This window comes from Cnephaeus nilssonii (assembly GCF_951640355.1).
Source record: "Cnephaeus nilssonii genome assembly, chromosome: 11".
Taxonomy (NCBI): Eukaryota; Metazoa; Chordata; class Mammalia; order Chiroptera; family Vespertilionidae; genus Cnephaeus; species Cnephaeus nilssonii.
The window spans coordinates 48,647,505-48,659,757 of NC_137082.1; the positions used below are offsets into that span (position 1 = coordinate 48,647,505).

At 36.9% G+C, this 12,253-nt stretch overlaps 1 protein-coding gene across 6 annotated transcripts in view; it reads left to right on the forward strand.

The window, feature by feature from the left end:
- The window catches only part of CCDC102B (coiled-coil domain containing 102B), a 165,183-nt gene that overhangs the window by 126,488 nt on the left and 26,442 nt on the right, over positions 1-12,253 (forward strand). The window lies entirely within an intron of this gene.

A 12,253-nucleotide genomic window follows, 5' to 3' on the forward strand; every position in this document is an offset into this window, starting at 1 on the left:
CCCCTATTGTCTCCCATCCCCCCAGGCCTGCCCTCACCCTCACCCCATTGTCTGCGTCCATCACTTATGCTTATATGCATGCATACAAGTCCTTTGGTTGATCTCTCTCCCTTACCCCCACCCTCCCCTACCTTCCCTCTGAGGTTTGAGCATCTGATCAATACTTCTGTCTTTAGATCTGTTTTTGTTCATTAGTTTATGTTGTTCATGATAATCCACAAATGAGATCACGTGATATTTATCTTTCTTTGTTTGACTTATTTCACTTAGCATAATGCTCTCCAGCTCCATCCATGCTGTTGCAAATGGTAGGAGTTCCTTCCTTTTTATAGCAGCATGGTATTCCATTGTGTAGATGTGCCAAAGTTTTTTAATCCACTCATTTGCTGATGGGCACTTAGGCTGATTCCAAATCTTAGCTATTGTAAATTGTGCTGCTATGAACATAGGGGTGCATATGTCCTTTCTGATTGCTGTTTCTAGTTTCTTGGGATATATTTCTAGAAGTGGGATCACTGGGTCAAATGGACGTTCCATTTTTAGTTTTTTGAGGAAACTCCACACTGTTCTCCACAGTGGCTGCACCAGTCTGCATTCCCACCAGAAGTGCAAGAGGGTTCCTTTTTCTTCGCATCCTCGCCAGCATTTGTCATTTGTTGATGATAGCCATTCTGACAGGTGTGAGATGGTACCTCACTGTCATTTTGATTTGCATCTCTTGGATGATTAGTGACTTTGAGCATGTTTCCATATGTCTGTTGGCCTTCCTTATGTCTTCTTTTGAAAAGTATCTATTTAGGTCCGTTTTCCATTTTTTGATTGGGTTGTTTGTCTTCCTTTTGTTAAGTTGTATGAATTCCCTGTAAATGTTGGAGATTAAACCCTTATCAGAAATATTGTTGGCAATTATGTTCTCCCACGCAGTGGGTTTTCGTGTTGTTTTGTTGATGGCTTCTTTTGCTGTGCAGAAGCTTTTTATTTTGATGTAATCCCACTTGTTTATTTTCTCCTTAGTTTCCATTGCCCTAGGAGCTGTGTCGGTGAAGATATTGCTTTGGCATATATCTGAGATTTTGCTGCCTGGATTCCTCTAATATTTTTATGGTTTCCGGTCTTACATTTAAGTCTTTTATCCATTTTGAGTTTGTTTGTTTGTTTATTTATTTATTTATTTATTTATTTACTTTAAAATATATTTTATTGATTTTTTACAGAGAGGAAGAGAGAGGGATAGAGAGTTAGAAACATCGATGAGAGAGAAACATCGATCAGCTGCCTCTTGCACACCCCCTACTGGGGATGTGCCCGCAACCAAGGTACATGCCCTTGACCGGAATCGAACCTGGGACCCTTGAGTCCGCAGACCGACGCTCCATCCACTGAGCCAAACCGGTTTCGGCTTGAGTTTATTTTTGTATATGGTGTAAGTTGGTGGTCTAGTTTCATTTTTTTGCATGTGTCTGACCAAATTTCCCAGCACCATTTATTGAAGAGACTGTCTTGACTCCACTGTATGTTCTTGCCTCCTTTGTCAAATATTAATTGAGCATAGTGGTTTGGGTCGATTTCTGGGTTCTCTATTCTATTCCATTGGTCTATATGTCTGTTCTTATGTCAGTACCAGGCAGTTTTGAGAACAGCGGCTTTGTAATACAGCTTGATATCTGGCATTGAGATCCCTCCTACTTTGTTCTTCTTTCTCAGGATCGCTGCAGCTATTCGTTTTTTTTATTTGTTTGTTTTTAATTCCAAATGAATTTTTGGAGAGTTCTTTCTAGATCTGTAAAATATGCTATTGGTATTTTAGTGGGGAGTAGATTGAATCTATAGATTGCTTTGGGTAGTATGGACATTTTAATGATGTTGATTCTACCAATCCATGAACACGATATGTTCTTGCATCTGTTTATATCTTCCTCTCTTTTTTTCAATGTCCTGTAGTTTCCTGAGTAGAGGTCTTTTACCTCCTTAGTTAAGTTTATTCCTAGGTATCTTATATTTTTTTGTGTGTGTGCAATGGTAAATGGGACTTTTTAAAAATCTCTCTGTAAGTTCATTATTGGTGTATAAAAATGCCATAGATTTCTTGGCATTAATTTTGTATTCTGCTCCATTGCCAATTCATTTATTAAGTCTAATAATTTTTTATGGAGTCTTTAGGGTTTTCTATGTAGAGTATCATGTCATCTGTGAATGACAGTTTTACTTCTTTTCCAATTTGGATGCCTTTTATTTCTTCTCCTTGTCTGATGGCTTTGAATAGCACTTCCAGTACTATGTTGAACAGGAGTGGGGAAAGCGGGCATCCCTGTCTTGTTCCCGTTCTTAAGGGAAATGGTTTTAGTTTTTGCCCATTGAGTATGATGTTGGCTGTAGGTTTGTCACATAAGGCTTTTATTATATTGAGGTATGATCCTTCTATTCCCACTTTGCTGAGCGTTTTTATCAGAAAAGGGTGTTGGGCTTTGTCAAATGCTTTTTCTGCATCAATTGATATGATTATGTGATTTTTGTTTCTCAATTTGTTTATGTGATGTATCACATTTATTGATTTGCGGATATTGTACCAGCCTTGCATCCCTGGAATAAATCCCACTTGGTCATGGTGTATGATCTTTCTAATGTAATGCTGGATCCAGTTTGCTAGAATTTTGTTGAGGATTTTAGCATCTATGTTCATCAGTGATATTGGCCTGTAATTCTTTTTCTTTGTGGTGTCTTTATCTGGTTTTGGGATTAGGGTAATTCTGGCTTCATAGAAAGAGTTTGGAAATGTGCCTTCCTCTTGAATTTTTTGGAATAGTCTGAGAGGGATTGGTTTTAGTTCTTCTTTGAATGTTTGGTAAAACTCCCCTGTGAAGCCATCTGGTTCAGGGCTTTGTTTACTGGAAGCATTTTGATTACTGTTTCAATTTCATCAGTAGTTATCGGCCTATTCAGGTTTTTTGATTCTTCCTGATTGAATTTTGGAAGTTTGTATTTTTCTAGGAATGTGTCCATTTCGTCGAGGTTGTCCAGTTTGTTGCAGTTGTTTGTAGTATTTTTTTACAGTCCTTTGTATATCAGTGGGGTCAGTTGTTCCTTCACCTCTTTCATTTCTGATTTTGTTTATTTTGGTCCTCTCTCTTTGTTTCTTGGTGAGCCTGGCTAGAGGTTCATCAATCTTGTTTATCCTTTCAAAGAACCAGCTCTTGGTTTCATTGATCTTTTGTGTTGGTTTTTTTTTTTTTTTTTTTGGTCTCTATATTGTTTATTTCTGCTCTGATCTTTATTATTTCCTTCCTTATGGATACTGTGGGCTTTTCTTGTTGCTCTTGTTGCTCTCTTTCTAATTTTTTAAGTTGCAAAGTTAATTTATTAGCAGTTTTTCTTGTTTTTTGAGGTAGGCCTGTAGAGCTATGAACTTCCCTCTCAGGACTGCTTTCATTGTGTCCCATAGATTTTCGATTGTTGTGTTTCCATTGTCTTTTGTTTCCAGGATGCTTTTTATTTCTTCTTTGATCTCTTTGGTAACCCATTCATTGTTTCATAGCATGCAATTTAGCCTCCAAGTGTTTGATTTTTTATTGTAGTTGATTTCTAATTTTATGCCATTATAATCTGAGAAGATGCTTATTATGATTTCTATCATCTTGAATTTGAAGAGACTTTGCCTGTGTCCTAATATGTCGTCTATCTTTGAAAATGTCCTGTGTGCACTAGAGAAGAATGTATATTCTGTAGCTTTGGGATGAAATATTCTGAAGATGTCAATTAAGTTTAACTGATCTAGTGAGTCATTTAGGATTGCTGTTTCTTTGCTGATTTTTTGTTTAGAGGATTTATCCAGTGGTGTCAGTGGGGTATTAAAGTCCCCTACTATGACTGTATTGCTATCAATCTCTCACTTGATATCTTCCAGAGTTGTTTTATGTATTTGGGTGCCCCTGTATTGGGTGCATATATGTTTACCAGAGTTATATCTTCTTGTTGAATTGCTCCCTTTAGTATTATGTAGTGGCCTTCCTTGTCTCTTGTTATGGCCTTTACTTTGAGGTCTATTTTGTCAGATGTAAGTATCACAACCCCAGCTTTTTTCTCATTTCCATTTGCCTGAAAAATTTTTTTCCATCCCTTTACTCTCAGTCTGTGTGAATCCTTTGTTCTGAGGTGGATCTCTTGCAGACAGCTAATATATAGGTCATGATTTCTTATCCATTCAGCTACTCTATGTCTTTTGATTGGAGCATTTAATACATTTACTTTTAATATTATTATTGATAAGTACTTGTTTGTTGTCATTTTTTTTTCTTAATGTTTGTGTTTCTTCTTGCCTTTCTGTTTCATCCTTTTACAGCAGTTCCTTTAGCATTTCTTGCATTGCTGGCTTGGTGGTAATAAACTCTCTTAGCCCTTTTCTTGTCTGTGAAGCTCCTGATTCCACCTTTAATTTTGAATGATAGCCTTGCTGGGTATAGTATTCTTGGATTCAGTCCCTTGCTTTGCATCACTTTGTATATTTCATTCCATTCCCTTCTGGCTGGTGTGTTTCTGTTGAGAAATCAGTTGATATTCTAATAGGAGATCCCTTGTAGGTAACTTTCTGTCTCTCTCTCTGGCAGCCTTTAAGATTCTTACTTTGTCGTTGGTGTTTGCCAATTTAATTATGATGTGTCTTGGTGTCGGTCTTTTAGGGTTCATCTTCTTTGGGACTCTATATGCTTCTTGGACTTGCGTAGTTTTTTTCTTGCCAATATCAGGGAAGTTTTCTGTCATTATTTCTTCAAACAAGTTTTCTATTCCTTCTCTTCCTTTCTTTCTGGTACCCCTATTATGCGAATATTGTTTCATTTTGTGTTGTCCCAAAGCTCTCTTAGGCTCTCCTCTTGCTTTTTAAATGTTCTTTCCAGTTGCTGCTGTGTTTGTGTGTTTTTTCCTACCTCGTCTTCTAATTCGTTGATGCGGTCCTCAGCCTCTTCTAGTCTACTGTTTAAGCCTTCCATTGTGTTCTTTGTTGCAGCTATTGTTCTTCATTTCCCCTTGGCCCCTTTTCATGTTGGTGGCATTCTCATTCAACTCCTTATAATTCTCATTGAGTTGTGTGCATTTGTCATTGAGTTTGTATTTGTCATCCAGCCTTTTGAGCATCCTTATAACCATTACTCTGAATTCTTTCTCTGACAAGTTATTTGCCTCAATTTCATTTAACTCCCTTTCTGGTGATTCTTCTTTTTCTTTCCTTTGGGGATTGCTTTTTTTGTCTTCCCATGTTTTGCTGTAACGTTTTAATTGTAGATCCGATTGATTTGCTACCCAGGTTCTTTTGGGGATGGTGCTACTGGTGTGATCGCTCAGGTCTTCTGGGCGTGGTAATCTAGTGTAGCTCCCTACTTGAGCTATTTGGGTTCTCTTGATGTAGGCCTGCGAGCTGGAAAGGCACAACTGTTGTGTCTAGAAGTCAGCAGCTGTGGAGGTGGTGTTCCAATTTTTGCTGTCTTGTGCCCTTGGTTGAAATCGCACGTGCCCAGCGGGGCTCACAGTGGTGCCTAAGGGTTGCCTGTGGAGTGGTGGGCTTGGGAGGCCTGCATGCTGGAAAAGCGTGCAACTATAGTGTCCAGAGTTCTGCAGCTGTGGGGTGGGAAGACTCAGTTTTTGCTGCTGCACCTGTGGTTGGATACACGCATGAGCTCCCAGTGGTGACTCACAGGGGCACCCGTGGTGTGTTTGCTAGTGCAGCGCACTGAAGCACTCTTAAGGTCCCTGGCACTGAAGCCACACAATTGAGGTGTCTATGGACAGGTATTCAGAAAGAGGGAATTCAGAATTTCTACCACGGGGCAGCACGCCCTTGTCTGTACAAAAATCACACCCATCAGGGGCTCACAGTGGCTCCCAAGAGCGGCCTGTGGAGTGGTGTGCCCTGGAGGCCTGTGCACTGGAAACGTGCGGGTGACTGTGGTGTCTGGAGGTCTGCCGCTGGCGAGGGGGAAGTTGCACTTACTGCTGCGGGAGTAGTCCACCTTTTGAGGTGGAGGTCCCAGGGTCTGCAGGTGGGGCAGCAGGATTTTGGCTCGAGTGGCTGCCAGGTCGTGGGCAGTGTCCAAGGCCTGTCTGGCTGATGAATTCCTAAAAGAAGCCACTCTCCCCTTCAAGATGGCGTGGGCTCCGTGTCCGAGTCCCACAGTCTGGGGAGTGCCCTCAGCGGTGGTAGTCTCTCCCTGTCCAAGAGAACCTGGTCTGCCAGCCCCTGCTGCTCCTGCCGGGTTTAACTGTCACTCACTCACACACATCCACACACTCTCCTTTCATCACCTCACTCACTCACATCCTCTCCCTCACTTCCGTCCTGCCAGCCACCATCTTTTCCCCCGCTAATTGTCTTAATAATACAATGAGCCTTAATTGTAATCAATTAACTGAGAGTATTTACTGTTTTTTTAAATATTCCATTTGTTCCTTTTTTTGGATGTTAGTCATGTGGCTCTTAATAAAAATACCATTTCTGCTTCCATGTTTTGTGGAAGCAGATTTCTGACTCACTAGATTGTCACCTCTGTAGATGGCCTAGGGTGTGACAGGCCCTGTCTGATAACTGTGTTAAATGGCTAGAATACAGAGCATTGAGGAGTTTCCAAATCATGTTATCATCAATAAAATAGAGTAGTTTTGTACTGACTTCTGCTTCTAATGCTTAAATTCCTTTAAGAGAATTTTATATTTTTAATCTATTTTCATTTTTGGTTTTTTATAATTTCTTTTTTTTTTTGGTTAAAACAATGAGTAACTGGATTTTTTATACCTTTATTCAACAATACTTGGAGAATACGCTTTGTGGTTCATGACATGTGATAACAGCTTGAAATTTGGGACACAAATGGCAATTTCATTTCTTTCATTGAGTTTCATGATGCTGGAATTCATTCCAATATCCAAAGGCAAGGAGGCACAGAGCCCAGTGCTCTCCCAAAGCTTCCTTCTGAAAGCAGACATCTGTTGTGTGTTAACTGAGCAAAATAAAATAGAGGAGGAAGGATTGTTTGTTCCTGCATCTTTATTAGTGCTCCAGTTTCTCAGAGAAGAGAGTGAGAAATACATATATCATATTATGATCAAATACAAGTGTTGTCATGAAAATTAATATTATTTGACAGTGCTTTGTCTTCCTTTGATATTAGACAAGCTATTGTTATTCTCTGTGCAAATTTTTACTTTAGCATATCACTCAGGTCAATGAAACTTGAAGTCAGTTTTAACAAAGACTCAGATCAAAACCCTTTGGAGACATTGGTTACAATTAAATATCTTTACCTTTTGGTCACACACCTTGATATAAAGAGATGTCCTATTGTTGTCTTTACTTTGGGTAAAATTAACACCAATTAAGTGTTCCTTATCAAGATGCTGCACCATCAACATTTGTAATATTGCTGCCCCACGTGATCCAATGGAACCCTTGAGTGTTCTCTCAGCTACAAATTTGCCACATGATATCGTTGCTCTGATTCTGCTGTTGCTATGGTACCCTGAACAAATTCTCAATATTGGTCCCTCAAGGCACAAATTAAAAGTCTCCAGCATTCTAGGATGTCAAGTGCTTAACTTCCACTGGTCATGATGCTAATTTGAGTTCTTGAAAAGAAAAGCAGCTCTTGAACTGGAATAAACTGTTTAATAGAATGCTTTGTATATAAATATCAATCATATAAGATTATCTAGGTTAATACAGTTTAAAGCAGTGCCAATACTTTTTAGATGTATTAAGGCATCATTGTCCATTTATCCATCAAATTCTTAAAGAATATGTAAAAGTTTATTATATAGAGATAAAAGAATATGTAAAAGTTTATTATATAGAGATAAAACATACTATATAGAGATAAAATAATGAAATAGTCTAAATTCAAGTGGTGCAATTATTTAAGATAACATTCTTAAGACCTTTGGAATCACTGGATATATTCACCTGACTTAATTCTACAGTATCTACAAAAGAATTCATTTTGATTTGGCTTAATAATATAAATATTATAGCAACTGAAATGCCTGTCATACTTTAATTATTTATTTGAACAGCTTTATTGAGATCTCATTCACATATAATAAATTTCACCCATTTAAAGTATTAAATTTAATTCTGTGGTTTTTAATAAAGTCATAGAGCTGTGCAATAATTACTAAAATCTAATTTTAAAACATTTTCATAATCCCCAAAAGAAATTACATACCTATTAGAGGCCCGATACACGAAATTCGTGCAAGAGTAGGCCCTCACAGCCCCAGCTTTGTCCAGAAGGTCATCTGGACAGTCGTTCTGCTGTTCAGCTGTTGGGTCGATTTGCATATTACGCTTTAATTATTATAGATTTGCAGTCATGCCCCATCCTCCCTTTACCCTCAGCACTTAACAAGCACTAATCTACTTCATGTCTCTATGGAGCTACTTATTTTGGACATTTCATAGAAATTGAATCATAGAATCTATGGCCTTTTGTGATGGCTTCTTTCACTTAGTATCAGGTTTAAGAGTCATCCACTATTGTAGCATGGAACAACACTTCATTCTTTTTATGGTCAAATAACATACCATTGAATGGCTATACAACATTTTTTCTTCAGCTGGTTATATTTGGGGTATTTCATTTTGTGCAAATACAAATAATACTGATGAACATTTACATATGAATTTTTTGTGTAGATGTATTTAAGGGCCACCAAACTATTTTCTAAAGTGGCTGCAGCATTTTATAATCTCACATGCAATGTTTGGAAGTTCTAGTTTCTCCACATTTTCACCAATACTTGTTAGAGTCCATCATTTTTAATTATATTATCCTTATGGGGGTGAAGTGGTATCTCATTGTGGTTTTAACTTGAATTTCCCTAATGACTTAAGGTGTTGGTCTTGTTTTCATGTACTAATTGGCCATTTCTATACATTCTTGCCAGAAATATATATTCAGATCCTTTGCCTATTTTTAATTGAGGTATTTTTTGAGTTGTCCTTTGTATATTCTGCATAGAAATCCCTTTTCAGATACATGATTTGCAAATATTTTTCTCAATATGTAGATTGTCCTTTCAGCTTCTTGACAGTTGTATGTATTTGGAGCATAAAACTTTAAAAATGACTTAGAGGAAGTCTAATTTGTTTATTTCTTCTGTTGCTTGTGTATAAAAACATTGCTTAATTCAAAATCAGGAAGATTTACTCCTGTGTTTTCCTCTAAGAGTTTTATAGTTTTAGCTCTTATGTTTAGATCTCTGATCCATTTTGATTTTTATTAATGAGGTGTGAGGTAGGCATTCCACTTCAATCGTGGCTTGTGGCTATCTAGTTGCCCCAAGACTATTTGTGAAAAAATGTTATCTTTTTCCCATTGGAATATATTGGCATCCATGTCACAATCCAGTTGACCAAAATGTAATAGTTTCTTCCTGGACTCTGGACATAATTTTATTCCATTGGCCTAAATATCTATTCTTCTGCCAGTAAAACATTGTCTTGATTACTGTTTTTAGTAAGCATTGAAATTAGGAAGTGTCAGTTCTCTAAATATATGTTTTATAATGTTTTCATACTTTTTTCCTTTTTTTTTTTTTTTGTGCCAGTTTGGCTCAGTAGATAGAGCATTGGCCTGCGGACTGAAGGGTCAAGGGCATGTACCTGGGTTGCAGGCTCCTCCCGGGCCCAGATTGGGGTGCGTGCAGGAGGCAACCAACCAATGTGTTTCGCTCACATCAATATTTTTCTCTGTCTCTCTCTCTCTCTAAAAATCAATGGAAAAATGTCCTCAGATGATTTAAAAAAGAGAAAAAAAGAATGTTGAGCTCTACCGCACATTTACCAACATGTGTTTCCAAAGAGAAAACAACACTAACGCTAAAGCACAGCCATTGGGAAAATTATTCTGGTTTTTGGTTACAAATATGACAATAAAATCTTTGGGGGAATTACTGCTTCAGATCATTGGGAATGAAATTTAGAGCAAACTGTCTCCAGGTTTCCAAAAATGGGAATTCTGAAATCTGAACCCGCATCATTCTTTAAAGAATTACCCGAACCTGTATCATTCTTTATAGAATTACCCAATCAAACCAATTCACTTATAATCAAACATATCTTTTGCTGTAAAGAATTTAATGTGCTGATTGAGTTATCCAGGTGAAATATACTCATTATTTTCATTAACCCTGTATCTACAACAATTACTCTGCTAAGATAGCTCATTAGAAAAGTTAGTTTGTAGAGTTCAAAGGTCAATAAATTATTTCAGTAATATATATATCCATTGCTAGCTTCTTTAAGATTTCTTAATTGTCCAGTAAAACTACTTATTTTAAATGTAAGCTTGAGTTTCAGTGGTGGGCACACAGTGCAATATACAGATCTCGTATCATAGAAATCTACATCTGAAACCTATATTATCTTATTAACCAATGTCACCCCAATATATTTAATAAAAAAAGAAAGTATCTGATAGAAATTTAGTAGCCAGTTTAACAAAAGTGTGCAAGTCAATGACATTTGTATAAAAAAGGCCAGTATGGACACTAATAAAAATAATTCTGGTAAATCACAACTACAAGACCACAGAACATTTATATTCTGTTAAGATCACATTTTAATTTTTACTACCTTAGTCATAATTACTTGGAGTCACTGAATTTAAATCATCCAATAATTTCTATGTAAGTAGTAAATAAGATATAAATGAATAAATAATTATTATGACATTGAAAAATAATAGGATCATGCAACACAAACTATATACTTAGCAAAATTTTCAAAAGGCAACCACTTTCCATCACCAAGAATTTTTAGCAAAATGTTCCTGTTAACCTTGCTGAATTTTTTTTTTCTAGGGAAAGAGTACATTTTGGTGTAATCTTTGATATAATTGTTTAGAATATTTCAGTTCCAATTTTAAGTATCTGTCCAAAAGTTAGTCTTAATTATTTGAAGTTGGCCAGCTGTCATAGCCACTCATTTCTTTCAAAGGCTCTGTGTCACGTGAATCGGGTTGAGGGAATTTGTGAACAGGAAACTTACCTGAATTTATGCCATCATTCCTCATTAGCTTAATCACATCCCAAGCTGGACAGATTAGAAAGACACCGAGTGTGGATGCCCTGGAGCAGAATCAGAGCAGATTGGCCAGAAGGACTTGCCAGAACACCTGATGCTCAACATGTCACTTTAGTTTCTGGGACAGAAATCGGTCCTGTTCATCTGCTAATGGAAATATGTGTCAAAACTGATTATCAACAGTTTCCAGTTAGATTTTGATACAGATTTGTAATACAAATCATTTGGGATTTATGTGCTGCTATCTGCAATGTCTAACAGGCTTTTCTAGTTTTGTTTTCCTTATTTTCTCTTTTTTTGAAAATGTTTACTTATAATTTTAGAGAGAGGGAAATGGAGAGAGAGAAATACATTAACTTGTTGTTTCACTTATTATGCATTCATTGGTTGCTTCTTGTTTGTGCCCTGACCATGAGTCAAACCTGCAACCTTGGCGAATCAGGTTGACACTCTAACCAACTGAGCTACTCAGCCAGGGCATTATTTTACTTATTGTTTCAATGATAGAAATTAATATTTTCCAGGAATTGCACCTGCAGTCTTTTTAGCTGAAGTCATTGCCTCTATATCACCAAAGCTTACAACTACAGCTGGGACCTTGTTATATTGCCAGCTTGATCAGATTATAGATATGGCAGTATATATTTTTTTGAATCATAGGTTTTTGGGAATCTACTCACATTTTCACCAGACTGCTTCGGGCCTTACAGAGTAGTAATAGGAATAAAGCAATTATTTGTACTCACAGTAAATATTGAACTGGATTTATATGACATAAAAATGTTTTAGGATACTACTGATATAGAACTTTAAAAATTACACCCTACTTTTTTTGGCAAAAAATTGTTAACAAAAGTAAAAGGACATTTGTTACTTTAGCCTATCTAGCATCCACTTACTTAAAAAAACATGCAAACACTATTCCAAGCATGTGAAATCCATACATGAATTAAATATAGATCTCTTAAACATGAACTTGCATTCCAGTGGCAAAAGACCAAGACAGTTCATATATAAATCATGTAACTCTTAGAAAACATATCAGCATTCTTGCTTTGGATACCATTTACATTATTAAATATGGTGTTTGGCCTCAGATTTAAGTACATGAAAGAAAATTAATCATTTAGATATCTGGTGAGAGCTAGAGACAGAAAATGACTACTAAAATTTAGTTTGATGAATTGA